The sequence below is a fragment of the Mesocricetus auratus genome, unplaced genomic scaffold, assembly GCF_017639785.1.
Source record: "Mesocricetus auratus isolate SY011 unplaced genomic scaffold, BCM_Maur_2.0 Super-Scaffold_100676, whole genome shotgun sequence".
NCBI classification, from domain to species: Eukaryota; Metazoa; Chordata; class Mammalia; order Rodentia; family Cricetidae; genus Mesocricetus; species Mesocricetus auratus.
In genome coordinates this window covers 172885800-172900685 of record NW_024429266.1, presented here as the reverse complement: position 1 = coordinate 172900685, position 14886 = coordinate 172885800, and the positions used below count along the sequence as shown (strand labels likewise).

Below are 14886 nucleotides of genomic sequence, written 5' to 3'. Positions count from 1 at the left end.
GTGAGTGGCAGAGTAGAGCTGCTTACCCTAAGGTGGCAGGAAGCAGAGAGGAAAAACAAGCAGGCCCCAGGGAGAAGGTATATTTTCCTGCTTTCCCTGACTAGGTTCCAGCACCCAGTACCATCACGTTGTGAACCCAAGGGATTAATCCACTCACTGGGTCAGAGTCCCTCAGACCCCATCACTCATAAAAGCCCATCCCATAAGCTGGCAGCCAGGTCCCAACATGCACCTTTGGGGGATGTCAGAATCCAGCCATAGCAATTGCTAAGTTTATGCTTTTGTGTATTTTCTTGGTGCCCAGGGATTTAAGAACTCATTTCTGGTGCTGAGGAGGCAGCTCAACAAGCAGAATGTTTGCTTCATAGCCATGAAGACCTAAGCTTGGTCCACAGAACCCATATACAAGGTTGGGTGTGAAGGCACATGCTTGTAACACAAAGCCAGGGAGACTGAGGCAGGCAGGCCACAAAGACTTGCTGGACAAGCCTAGCCTTGTTGATGACTTCAAGCCAGTGAGAAACATTGTCTCAAAATAAGGTAGATGGCTCCTGAGAAATGACACCCAAAGTTGACCACTAGCCTCTACATGCACACATGAGCATGCATATCCTCTCCACATGTGTAAACACACGCACAAAAAATGTGTACAAGAGTGGTAATGACAGTTTATGTACTTATTGGTACTGGTTGATTCTTGATGCTTAATACCGCACAATACTGTGACAATGAATCTTAAGCTAAAAACAGAGCAGTAGACACGGAGACAGAAAGCAGGAAACTGGGGGCAAACGAAGCATTAGCTTCTGAACCCAAACCTCCATGGTTGCAATGTCTTGCATGGGCTAGCACTACCCGTTTCTCCAGCTTTTTCCTCTGCACCCCCCCAACCCTCCTGTGCTTTCTGCTCCACTTACCCTGGCTTTCTTTTCCTCTAGCACCCCAGCACCCTCATTTCATTATCTATTGCTGCACCATAAGCCCCCAAACATCAATTCTGTGGGTTGACTGTCCTCAGCTGGGTGGCCCTTTTGTCCCTTGTGATGTTTCTAGGACTGTAGCCATGTGAGAGTTCTTCTAGGCAAGACAACTTCCCGCATGGCGAGCAGCAAGGAGTACAACTGAGGTAGGTTTTCAGAGGATACATTAGCCAGGGTTCTCCAGAGAAACAGAACCAAGAGGCTATGTATGTAAAATACTTATAGTGAAGAATTGGTTTATAGGATTGTGAAGGTGGGAAAGCCTAAGATCTATAAAATACACTGGCAAGCGGAGACCAAAGGGAGCCAGTAGATATTACTAGTCTAACGTGAGAACTTGAGAAAACAGAGGAACTGATGGTGTAGTTCCTTCTAAAGATGAGAAGACTTAAGACCTAGGAGGAAAGAGCCAATGTTTCAGTGAGTCTGAAAGCAGGGGGCATAAAGTCCTTGTCCCTATCTCAATGCAGTGAGGAAGTGAGAGCTCCCTCTTACTCAGGAGAGAGTCAACTGTGTTGGATCTTTCAGGCTTTTGACTGATTGAATAAGGGGAGGAAATCTTTCCCAAGCCTTCTAATGTAAATGTTAATCTCATCCAAAAATACTCTTAGAGAACCACCTAGAATTTTGTTTGATCAAATAGCTGGGCCTGTGACTCAGTCAAGTTAGCATATAAAACGAATCGTGCCATGATGGAGTGCTCGTTTTCTCTACCGGGTGATCTCCTCTCATAGCTCGACTTCTCACAGCATGTGGCTGGGTGCTTAACGGACTCTTCAAGTGTGTCAGAGCAGAAGCTTTGGCTCTGTTAAGCTTCCACCTTGGCAGACACAAGATACCACTGTCTACCATGTTTGTTGTGACAAGGCCAGCCTAGATTGGAGGAAGATATACAGGCTCTACCCCTCCATGGGAAGAGTTGGCAAAGACTTGATGGCTGTTCCTCAAACCCTTTCAAGTCTTGAGGGTTTTCTGCATACTGTCTTCAGGGGGAAAACATTCCTTCTTTCCCTGTCCCCCGCCTCCAGCCTAGTCAAACTCATCTCCTGGGTCTCAGCTTCGCCTCTTTCCTTCTGGGTAGCCTTTCCTGAAGCCTGCTCCCAAACCATAGGAACAGGGCAGGTCACCTGGTTCTTTGCCCCCTCACACTACTGTCGTCACATTTTGCCACAGGTATTCTTGGTTATTTATACAGAGATGCACTTCATCAATGCATCTAGTACTATTGTATTTACTGGCATCAGTGGCTAGGGTTGGGAGGTGTGTTATAAAGAGATCCTTTAAAGGGAAAGGCCTGGGTATAGGTTTTAGTTTGGCCTCTTATTATCCATGCCACTCTGGACAGATTGTTTAACTGTTCCATGAAGGGTGAAATCAGATGAAAAAGTCCCTTTCCTGCTGAAATGAGTGGAGCAGATTTGTTGACATAGTAAGATAGACTTCTTTTCCATTACCCTTTGTCCTCTTTCTCAACAGGAGAAAGCCAACAATATGCACCTTCAAATTTTGGTACCTGTGGGACACATTAGTCCATAGTTGTAATTCCTTGGTGTAGAGATATAGCTTAGGGCAGGAGAGAGAGCAAGCCCTGTGCACCTGCAGTCAGGGTGTAATATCTGCAGATGCATAGGTTCAGCTAACCACCTTCTGTGCCAATATGATAGGAAGCAGAGACTCCCAACTTGAGACTAGCATGCCCCATCCTAGAGCTCTGTGGGTTTTCCCTTGGAACCAGTCACAGGGCCAGAGGGCTGCAAGGAGAATGTAGGAGGATGTGGAGAAAATACGTTGGCTTCTAATCTGCTTAACCAAGGTTGATCTGTAGAATTGAAAATGTGTATCCTAAAAAGCCAAGTTTCATTACCTACCCTGAGAGGAATCAGACAAGGATGATGTCACCCCTGTTTTCAGACTGTAGTCCAAATATAAACTCGCAAGATTTGAAAAACAAAACTCCCAAACAAACAAAAATCTAAAGGCAATATGACCAATTTCACATAAGTAGATGGGTGCTGGTCTAGAAAACATTGTCATTTTAGATTAGCAGGGAAGCCATTAAAGAGCAATAGGTTATAGCAGAAGGACCACAGCTTATCTGAACAGGCCAAGGATGTGCTCAAGGGAGGTTAACAATGGGATAACGTCCCAAAATTCACAATGAATCATAAAAGAAGCAAGCAGCAATTTCTTCCCTTGAAAACTAGTCAATAGAGCTGTGTGTAATGGCATATACCTGTAATTCCAGAAACTGGGAGGTTGAGGCAGGAGGATAATGGGATGATCCAGGCCACTCTGGGCTAGTAGGACCCTGTCTCAGATAGATCACCAATAACAAAAACAAAAGCAAATGAACAACAAAAAGTAAAAACCCCTACTAAATTAAAGGGCAGAATCAGCATTTTAAATAAAAGGAAGGAACTAAGCATTTTATCTTTTTTTTTATTTCCGTAAGAACACTAGTTCTAGGTAACTAAATAGTAGATAAGAGTAAGTTTCTGTTTGCAGAAGCATAATAACTAATAAATTAAGCAGGCAGACTGAGTAAGAGTGTCACCATTTGGCAACCCCTAATGGCTTAATGGATCTCCATTCTAAGCAATAATAGCTGCTAACATTGCAAAAAAAGGAGATAGTCATTACTCACTCTCCATGGAAATACATAAATGCCACCTGTGACGTAAGTTCAGGGGGGTGATTAAAGCTGAATTTAATCAAGTGTTTAGATCAGGAATCAAATGAATTTCTTCCACAAAAACACTCAATAGCAGTATCTGGGGTGCTGTGGATCACAGGTTCTATGGTATGAACACTTGGCTCTGTTACCATAGCTTGGAAGCAGCCACAGACAATATGCAAATAACTGGGTCTGACTGTGTTCCAATAAAACTTTATAAATAAAGCCAGGTCATGGGCTAGATTTGTCCTGTCAGTCATGCTAATGTTTATGGGAAATAATAGAAGACAGAAGAAATAATAGTAAGAAAAATCTAGGATATATGAAGATATATAAGAGAAGATCCAGTTTCACTAACAAAAAAATATGAGAAAGGGGGGAGGGGACAGAGACACAGAGAGACAGACCAGCTTTGAAATTGTAGACTGGCTGCTTTACGAGACCAATGTCAGAGAGGCAACAGCTGTTGTGGAGAGGTCATCACAATATCAAGGGACAAGAAACATTTTGTTGTTGCTACTTTGTTTTTGTTTCCTTGCAATTCTTGTTTGTTTAAAGAGGACCCTTCCTACTTGGCTCCAGAGAGTTAGCGAACAGCTGGCCAGGGAGCCAAGGAGGAAGCCAAGAGGCCACCAATACTAGGAGGGCGTGTTAGCAGGGAACACCAAATCACTATTGGAAGTTCACCTGAAAGTGTACAAGTTGAACCAAACCTACTAAAAGGCACACAAGAGGAGACATGAGCTTTGCACCCTCAGTTACTCATGAGAGCACAATGGGAACAGTCAGAGAGATAAGAAAGAGAAGATGGCTGGAGTCCTGCTTCCCAGTGAGCTGTCCTCTGTTTAGCCAGGTGACCTTGTGACTCTTGTCCCTGTGCTTAAGGTATGCACAGCGGTGTTTAGCTCCATCCCAGTTGAAGTCCAATTTTGTGTGCTAGGCGTACCCTAAGCCTTTCTTTTCTGTGATGTTACTATATTGCTTCACAATAACTTTTACATCTGCATACTATTGTTATATCAACTAAAGTCACTGTTCATATAAGCATTTCCTTACTTTTAGGTTTTCAGTCTTATGTTGTTATGAAAATATTGCAATAACTACTTTCCCACTTTTAGGCTATTGCCTCACTGTTATTAATATTTCTTATTGTCACATAAAAAGATATTAATACTTTAAGGATATTAAAACAGAGTGAAAATATGCTTTTCAAGAGAAGATCCCTGTTACCTGTGCCAGCACAAACGCTCTGGCTTCTGACCCTGCCTCTTCTACCTGTGGTCCGGGAGGTTGCTGTTGGGTTCCTTGCATCTCCCTGGATTTGCTCTGTGTCTTCTCTTGGCTAACTCAGGGTCAGGAAAAACAGGCACTTCTTGTTTTTAGTCATTTTTGCTCCTCTCCTTTTATAGCATTTGATGGATTTTTCTGGGATTCAGTGTTGTGAGTGCACAATCATCTTTATTTTGTTGTGGAGGTCTTCACCCCAGCCCAGTTAAAAGTTTTGTTAACATTTGTTATTTGTTCCTCCCTCCCTCCCTCCCTCCCTCCCTCCCTCCCTCCCTCCCTCCCTCCCTTCCTTCCTTCCTTCCTTCAGTCACTCAGTCATGAAGACAACTTGCCATAGTCAGCTCTGTCCTCTAGCCTGTGGGTCCCAGGGATCAAACAGGATGTCAGGTTCCCTTTCTGGTCTCGCCAGCCCCAGCATTCTTTTCTGTTTCCTGGAATGCGCGCTCTCTATCCTCAGCAGGCATGTCTGCTGTGAGATGGAGCATCTTGTTCTTTTTACAAATGCACTCAGTGATGCTGACCACTGAGTAACCACCCCGCCCCTCTGCCCCTCAGGGCCTGCAGTGACTCCAGCTTTTCTTATGTAGGTGTGTGGCACCATGCCCGACCTATATTCTTAGATTTTAAATGCTGAACTTCAAGTCCTCATTGTAAACTGGTTCTTCTCTGCTGTTAACAGCACTGTTAATTACACACCTGCTCCTGGGTGGGGAGTGTTTTCTGCCGACCAGGAGCTTCGAGAAGGACGTTTGGTCTTCATGAGAATTCTGTGGAGTGCTACTACTGTTGCTACCACCATCTCTCCCCTAGCTGTTTGGAAGATGGAGAAATGGAGGTCAGATGTGGAAAGTAATTTTGCCAAGAGCAGAAGTGCGCTCAGAACCTGAACTGGAGTTTTGACTTGAAACCAGACATTTTCATCATGGTTCCACGTTTCAATGCACTCAGTTGAGTAGGAAGTTCAGAGGAGAGACTTAACAGCCCCAGGCTGAGGCCAACCGCAGTAGGCGTACTTCCCAGGGGCAAAGGCAAGGCTCAGTGAAGATGAGTCCAGGGCACAGACATTGGTCTGGCAATGCTCTTGGGGCTGTGAGGAGAGCAGCCTAGGGGGAGGGAGATAAAGAACAGTCCCAATGAGACTAGCAGCCCAAGCAATGTGTCCCTTGGGGCTAGTGTCATTGTCTCCACTTTGCCTTTCCTGAGTTGTTATGAGGAAGAGATGAGCCACTGATATGACCAGCATAGAACTCAACCATTTTACTTGTTGGCGCTTATTATACAAAGGCTGGAAAAGAAGGAAACTCTTCACATCGGGTTATTTGATTTCCCACCACGTCAGCTTCTTTACATCTCTGTATCCGCTGCTGGTACTCACATTTCCTTCATGTGTTCCTTCTACCTGGCCACTGGCAATAGCTGACCTCACCCAGTGCCTCACCCAGGCAATGGACCGCCAGATGAGGCAATGGACCGCCAGGTGAGGCAATGGACAGCTAGGTGAGGCTGTTCACGTTCTTCCCTGTGCCCTGTGCTCTACACTTGCCCTCCTGCCCCTGCCCCTGCCCCCATCAGAGGCCAGTGCCAAGGTCCTGTCCTACTCAAGCCTTCTCTCTGGCAGTCACCTCTCTCCGCGTGAGAGTGTTTCATAGTCAAGTGTGCTGTTCTGGAAAACTCCATCCTGGGAAAGCCCCAAGTAAGACCCTCCACCCATTGCTCTCTCTGTCCTCTTTTTTGGAAACTGCCTCTCATGGCCGTCGCTATTGCTGCCCCCTTCTGCTGACTTCCTTTCTCTTTTGCGGGCACTGGCAGTCTCTGTGTACCTTTTGGGGGATCGAGCTCTGCGATTTGACCCAGCTAAGTGGTGAGGCTCTAAGACTCTGGAGCCTTCATCTGTCACCGGCCTGCCTTCTTCTTCCTCCCCAATAATTTACACAACCCCCTTTGTGCTGACACCTCAGGTCCACACCTTCCTCCTGAGATACAGAATCGTTTTCCTGACTGCTCCCATGACATCTCATCTTGCAGGGGATGTTTATGGGAACTCTTAAAATGCATGTCAAGCCAGAACCCTGTCTGTCTGCCTATCTATCTATCTATCTATCTATCTATCTATCTATCTATCTATCTATCTATCTATTGTCTCCCCTCATTGAACCTAACCTGTTTTCCACACTGGTTGCCCTGCAAAGTTTGGGTAGAAGCAGAGTGAGGAGAAGCTAAGTTCAGGAGAAGGGAGATACCACTGACATTCTGTAAAATAGAAAGGATCTGTCCCATTGGGTCCTGGTTACAACCTGACCTTCAGATTTTTTTTTTAAGACAACCCAAATGGGTTCTGTTTTAAGCCATCAGGAGGATGTGAAACAGGCCCTAATTCTCCGTTGACTTCCTGTAGTTAGAGTAAAATCTAAGTTACTCACCATGGCGTATAACCTGTCTTCATCCTTTGTCTCTACTTGCCTTCTACACATGATGCAGACAGCACACACCCTTCTGTTCCTCAGACCTGCGGCACAATGCTGCCCTCAGAGGCTTTGCAATGGCTGTTCTCTGGGCTTCTGCTATAGGTTTTATTTATTTTTCTTTTGTGAGACTAGGTTCTTTCTATTCTTTAAGAGCCAGTTAGGGTGGCATCTCTCAGAGGGACTTTTTCCTGACCACCTTTGTCACTCTAATATGCTACCATGTCTGTTTTTGTCCCACTATTACCCTGGGTCTAACTACCTTATCTACAGAGTTTTTTCCTGGTTGAACATAAATTCTGTGAAAGCAGGATTTGGTTTCATGTTACAACCATATTCTTGGATCTTTGCAGGCTTATGTATCATAAAGCCTAAAAGGATTTTTAGTTTTTAAAGGGATTGGGCTAGGATGTAGCTCACTTGGTAGAGTGGGTTCAATCCCCAGAGCCATACAGAGTGTGATGATGGCCGTCTCAGCTACTCAGAAAATTGAGGCATGAGGATCAAAAGTTCAGGACCATCCTTGACTGCAGTAGAGGTTGAAGCCAATCTGGACTAGAGACCTGTCTAAAAATAAGGTAAACAGGTGTTCTTTGGAGACAGCTTTAATTCACAAAGGCAAATGCCTGCATATCAATGCTTCTTGGCTTTAACGAATATGCAGAGCACCCACATGCTGGATAAATGAGATTCTGGTTCTGTGCTTCTTGGAATACTGAGTTGGACTGGGATCCTGCATGGCTGCTGGGTACCCTGGTGATACCGAGCAGATGGTACCAAGGCATGTCAAACAGCCTGAGCATTTAGAAGTGTATACTTACTTAACAACCACACAAATCTTGCTTGTTTTGGTAGGAAAATGCCCACAGCAATCCTTATCCCTTACTCATGTGTCTTTGCTTATATTATAGTTGTATTGTGTATGTGGTCATTTTTGGGTCTCTTGTTCTTCAAATGTGTGTGTATTTTTCAAAGTCAAGACTACTCCTCAGAATTCAGTCACTAGTGAATTTCCACACCTCAAAACTGCAGTGGCTTCCACATGTATACCTCTGGTTTGCTATGACCCAGGGAAGGGATTGTCTACCAGGGACATTGGTCTGGAAGGGGGGGGGATCCCATTGCTGATTGCCTGTAATCGTTTTCACAATTAGCTAATGTCTCTGAGACTTTGAGTCACCAGCTTCTGGTGAATCACAGACTATTGTGTCCATTGAGACTCCTCAGGCAGCTTTGCTCTCTGGCCTGTGTCTGGTGTCATGCTCTGTCCCTTGTGTCTGCATCAGCCCATCTCTTTCACTTAAGCAAAAAAAGTATAGTTAGGGCATTAGCCTGAGATATGCCTGTCAGGCTCAGTGGCTTTGACTGCAGATGCTTTTCGTCTCTAAACCTATTGCCTTAGATAGAGTTCATGCTTGATTGCAGTAAGAACAGGGAGTTGGCTTAGCTAGCATATCTGAAGTCCCAGAGTTCTTCCCTAGTGGTGTATACTTACATGTGGTGCAGTCCAAGCTCTTGGGAGTTAGAGACAAGAGGACCAGAAGTTACAGGTCATCCTGGGTTACATAGTAAATTCAGTATGATTGAATATGGGATATGTGAACGTTGTGTCAAAAGAAAAACAAATGTTCCCCCAAATGAAAGAACTTTAGGGAATGGCCGTCCATTAAATGAGGCCTTAGAAATGGGACAGAGACACCTACAAATAACCCTTCACTGGGGGCATGTTCTGGGGCTCATCTCCCCAGTACAGCCCCCCCAGGCCCTTATCTGCTGCGCCCATAATTCTCTCCCCAGATAATTTAACATTCCTGTGAGCAAAGCCTTCAAAACAAGGCTTTTCAAGAAAGGAAGGGGGTGTTCGTAAGGTCTGCAGGGCAGTTGTCCCAGAGCACACCACAGCCAAACCTGCTGTCACTGCTGCTTTGTGCTGAATGTGGACCAGAGTCGTCTGGGAAAGAGGGTCTTCCGATGAGGCCAGGCCTGCTCAGGGTCTGGAGGGGGTATGGAGAGATTGGTCAGCTACATGACAGAGGAGGGTTCTGGGGAGGGCGGGCATCATTCTGAGGGTGTGGCTGCTCCCTAGGCCAGCATGGCGTCTCAGAACTGTCTGTGGTCAGCTTCTCCACAATTCTCTGATGAGGCAGCCTTCTACTCTCGACTTTATCCCAAGATCCACTCCAAAGCTCCTTTCTGGGGGCAGCAGTTTCTGTACCTGTCAGTCTCACTCACGGGGTGCATAGACGTGAAATTGACAGCATCCTGACTGAACTGACCATCCCAATCTTGGAGCAGGCGACCCTGGTCACTGTGGAGAATAGAAGGTGTAGGAAAAGGGACAAGGGACGTCATTCCTGATTGTCCATCCCTGAGTATGAGGCCCAGTGTGGGGCAAGCGAGGAGGGAAGTTTACAAGAAGCAGGTGGAGGCTGGCAGTTGGGGTCCAGTCTTGCTTCATACTGAATCGGGAGATAATGGAATACAGTGGGGTCCTCTCGGCCTGCCAGGCACCATGCTAAGAACCCCTCACCTCATCCACTCCTCACAGTGGAGCCATGCGCAGGCTTAGGGAGCCTGGTGGGTTTGGTGCTACTCCTAATGTCAGAGTGGGACTTGTGCTTGTTCAGAGCTTCGCTGCCTCCACCAGAAGGAAGCCAAGGAGCAGAGAGAGGGCGCTCCAGTGAGGGGATGAGGGCCCTGAGCAGCCAATCCGGGCCACTGGGGATAAAGCTAGACCTTCACAGGACCTGGAACTCGTGCTTTGCTGAATGGGAGTCTGACTTGCCCTCTGTCCCTCCCTCCCTCTCTCTGTCCCTCCCTCCCTCCCTCCCTGCCTCCCTGCCTCCTTCCCTGTCTCCCTCTCTCCATTCCTCACCTCTATTCCATTTAATCATTCAAGTAACCTAATTCCCATGTGCTTATCAGTTTAGACAGCGCTGAAATGTTTAAAACAGAACTGCATTCCCCTACCTAACAGCAGTCTAGCCTTTAGGCAACACCAGCCACTGCTAACAATTTGGTATCTTTTCTGTGATCGTTTACATCAAACAAAATTTCCGTGTCATGCTTCAAGCTGCTTTCTTCCCCTTACTTCAGAGCATATGCAGTTGTTTTTAGAGAGCCCTATGGCTCTGTAAGGGTAGACTCAAAAAGGGCTGGGCAGAACTGGACGATTGAAAGGCAGATCCCAGGAAAAGGTGAGGAAAGCGTCAGGGAAGGAATGCGGGGTTGCCCAAGACTAGCTTTTATCCACCCAGCGCAGTGCCGGGTTGTCCCTGAGTCTGGCGGTGGCCCTGCCTGGTCAGTGCTGGTGGACAGTCACCCTGTGTGTTCCTCTTCTTGGGCTACCATGTCCCGTTTCCTTCTGAGAGATCAAGGCAGGCAGACAACCCCAGACAGTCTGGCCTCTCAGGTTCAGCCATTGAGTTATATACCAGTCACTGTGACTGTCAGAGGGTGGAGGTGAGGGAGGTGTTGCTTAGCAACAACATCCACAGCGAGCTTGAGGGTTTGGCTGAAGTGAGTCCACTCGAAGTGAGTGAGTCCACTCACTTCTACGGAAGCCAATTTGTTCACCAGCTGCATTAATGGAAGCATGGCATTTAGGGTAAAGGGGAGGACTGTCTACCGGGCTCTCGGCCTGTCAGATGTCATCAGTAGCAATAGATTCATCTGAAGCATGTGATTTCTGAAGGGTCTGGCACTCAGGAGTGTGGGTGGAGCAGAATGACCTTAGGAGAGAATGCTGTCTGAAGAAACTGAGGCTACAGAGCCTAAATGGGATGCCATTTGCAAAACCAGTAAAGTCACTGTGCCTAGTTCCTGTGGTTCTAGAGTCAGGAGAACTTACTGCTAATATCAGTATCATGTTGAACAAGTTATTCAACCACTGGGAGCCACATTTCCTTCAGTTTTAAAAGAAGGTATTTCATGTGTGATTTCTGAGGCCTCCCCGTGTCTGGGGGCCTAACTTGCATCTCCTCTTTATTAACTCATTAACTAATTCAGATATGGAACTGTGAACATAGCTAGACTCAAGGGAGCACTATCTAATCTGTCCCCCCTTTTGAAAAGATTTGTCTTTATGTACATGAGTATTTGCATTTGTGTATGTATGTGCGCTACATCTATGTCTGTTGCCCTCAGAATCCAGGAGAGGGCATCAGATCCCCTGGAACTGGAGTTACAAATGATGTTAAGTCACCATGTCTATGCTGGGAAGCAAATCCAGGTCCCCTGCAAGAGCAGCAAGTGCTCCTAACTGCTGGCCATCTCTCGAGCTCCTTTGGCTTCCTTTTTTATCTGTGGTCTTCAAGTTGGGGAGGAGTCATGAGAGTGGGCTTGGAGACTGCACTGCTCTGGGGAGAGAGCCCTGGTTTCTGAGCCATTCAGAGGATATACCTCTCAGCAGTAAGATGAAATCCTTTTCCTTTCAATCACTGTGCTTTGTTTACTAGTAGAAATTTTAATATTTACTTACGTGGGATTTATGACTTTTTAAAGCAATTTTAACATTTTTGATAATATAATGTCACATCATTTATCCCTTCCCTTCTTCCTTCCAAACCCTCCCATGCACACGCCTTCTTGCCTCTTTTCAAATTCACAACCTCTTTTTCTTTAATTGTTGTTGCATGAATATATAAATATAACCTGCTTAGTCTGTATAATGTCCCTTGCATGTATGTATTTTCAGGGCTGACCATGTGGTACTGGATAGCCAACTGGTGTGCTCTTCTCTGGGAAAGATTATTTCTCCTGCCCTCAGCACTCCTAAATTGCCTATAGATATTTGTGTAGGATTGAGGTCTCCTGAACTTTCTCCCACCTATGTTAGCATGTCTATTGGTGTCAGCCTTGTTCCAGTGATGGAATGATCCCTGAGCCTTAGGTGCAGGTGTTGAATTATGGATGTATCAGCTGGGCCTGGGCTCCACAACTCTGCATTTTGATGGGTTGTACTTCTTTTTTTTTTTTTTTTTACAGTCTCTGTCTGTTGTAAAAAGAAGTTTCCTTGACGAGGGGTGAGAACTACACTTTTCTGTGGGTACAAGGGCAAATATTTAGAGTGTAGTTAGCGATTATGCTGGTTTAGTAACACAGTGGTTGCAGTTTCTCCTCCAAGATCCATGACTTCATTAACACTAGGCAGTTGACTAGGTTTCCAGTGCTAGCCACGAGTCCCCTATTGTTGAGTAAGTCTTAGATCTGATTAGAGAGCTGTTGGTTATTGCCAAGGTATGCATGCCACTGCGGCACCCTGAGGGCCATCGTGCTGTTTGTTGCTGTGGTTCATAATTCTCATAACTGGGTAGGACTATTGGTTGTTTCCATCAACTGGAACCTTTCATGGTGCTTTTCTGGTTGAGCTGATATGCATAATCTACAGATTAGGCAGCCAGAACTATTACTATTAGCACTTAGTAAATAATCAGAACTATATGTCTTTGATATTAGTTAATTTTGATATTAGTCCTGAGAAATTTTGATGAAAAAGTTAATCTTGAGAAGAATATTGCTGTGACCCTCCCTCTACAGATGGAAACAGCTGAGGCAGAGGGGTTAAGAAGTCTCCTGAGATCACCTGGCCGACTTTGATGTATTCTTCCTGCAGGTTGAACACTTGATAGAAAATCAAATTCACACAGTCCTTCTGAAACAGTGTCTAAACTTAGTCCTTCTAAAAAACGCCCTTCTGGCCGGGCGGTGGTGGCGCACGCCTTTAATCCCAGCACTCGGGAGGCAGAGGCAGGTGGATCTCTGTGAGTTCGAGGCTGGGCTGGACCGATAGCCTCCAAAACGATACAGAGAAACCCTGTCTCGAAAAACCAAAAAATAAAAAAAATAAAAAATAAAAAAAAAATAAAAATAAAAAACGCCCTTCTTACTACTGTCCAGCCTCCTCCCTGAAACTCCAACCAAAGAGCAGCAGAACAAGAATGGCCTTCAGAAAGTGCCAACACTGCCCTCCAAAATATAGAAGCACTTTCTGCACTGAGCAAAATGATTAAAGTCCCTTTCTTTAAATGGCTCCATCAGTTTAAGGGCCAAGACAAAGAGGTGAGTCCTATCTCTTATTCTTTCGGCATTTTTAAAAGTAGTGTTAACATGACTGGTTGCTGAGTTGTAAATCTTCTCAGATCCTTTTAGAAAGATGACAGAATGCAAGTAATGAATAACTGGGGTGTGTTTTATGTTCTAGTCTCTGCTCTCATTTATTAGAAGTCTATGATGTTCTTTATCTGCACTTTAGAGACAGAGAGCTTCGTAGATCCGTGTCTATTGGGGGCCCAGCTTTGAGTAATTACCACAATTATTACTCCATTTTGCAGATAAGCAAATGGGGCTTCAGGGGGAAGAACTGGTTTATCCAGTTCTTATTTAGATCCTATTGCTTTTGCTCCTAATCATTGCCCTAGTGGTAAACATCTTTCTTTCTAACTAGCTATGCAACTTTGTGTGGGATAGTTTGTTTTTGATTTTGTCTTTATTTTGTTGTTTGTTTGGTTGGGTTTTCATTTGTTTATGTGGGTAAAAGGTCTTTATATGTAGCCCTGGTTGTCTGGAATTTGCTACATAGACCAGGCTAGCCTGGACCTCACCTGCCTCTGCCTCCTGAGTACAGAATCTACTATGCCTGGCTAAAATATATGGAACACTTCATGGATTTGTGTGTCATTCTTGCTCAAGGCCCATGTAATCTCTGGATTGTTCTATTAGTGTATGTGCTGCCAATGGGAGTACTACTGGCTAATTTTCTGTAACTTGACACAACCTAAAGTTATCTGGGGAAAGGAACTGCAATTGAGAAGATGCCTGCCTCAGATTGGCCTATAGACAAGTCTGTGGGACATTTTCTAGATTAATGATTCATGTGGGTGGTGCCACCCCTGGGCAGGTGATCCTGAGCTGTATAAGAAGTAAGCAATAGGAAACAAGGTAGCAAGAGGCATCCCCCCTCCCCAACCCAGCTCTGCTTCAGTTCCTGCTCAGGTTCCTGCCTCACCTTCCTGGATGATAGACTACAAGCTGTAAGATTAAAGTGACCCTTTCCTCCCCATGTTGCTCTTGGCCACGGTGTTTCATCACAGCTAAAGAAAAATGTTATATAGCTGGAGAGTAATTTTCAATAAGAAGAAATGGAACCTGATACATGCTATGACACAGGTGAAATCAAATAATACACAAAGTTAAAAAACAAAAGCCAGACAGGAAAGTCCACAGATTATGTGATTCCATTTGTAGGACGTGTCTGTAACTGTAAACTCATAGGCAGAAAAGTATTTTGGTTGCTCATGACTGGGAGCTTTGGAGATGATGTATGGCTGACAGCAGTATGAGGTTTCACCCTGAAATGATGCCAGTGTTCTAAAGCTGTGTTGATAGTTGATGTATTGGTTTCATAAGGCTGATACAGTTAAACATCACATGCTTGTCTATGGTTCTGGAGGTTGGGAATTAGCAATGGCTTCAGCAAGGCTGT

The 14886-nt window shown here is 45.2% G+C and overlaps 1 pseudogene; it reads right to left on the bottom strand.

Moving 5' to 3' along the window:
- Positions 1-14047: 14047 nt before the first annotated feature.
- On the bottom strand, positions 14048-14147 carry LOC121137328 (annotated as a pseudogene).
- Positions 14148-14886: the final 739 nt, after the last annotated feature.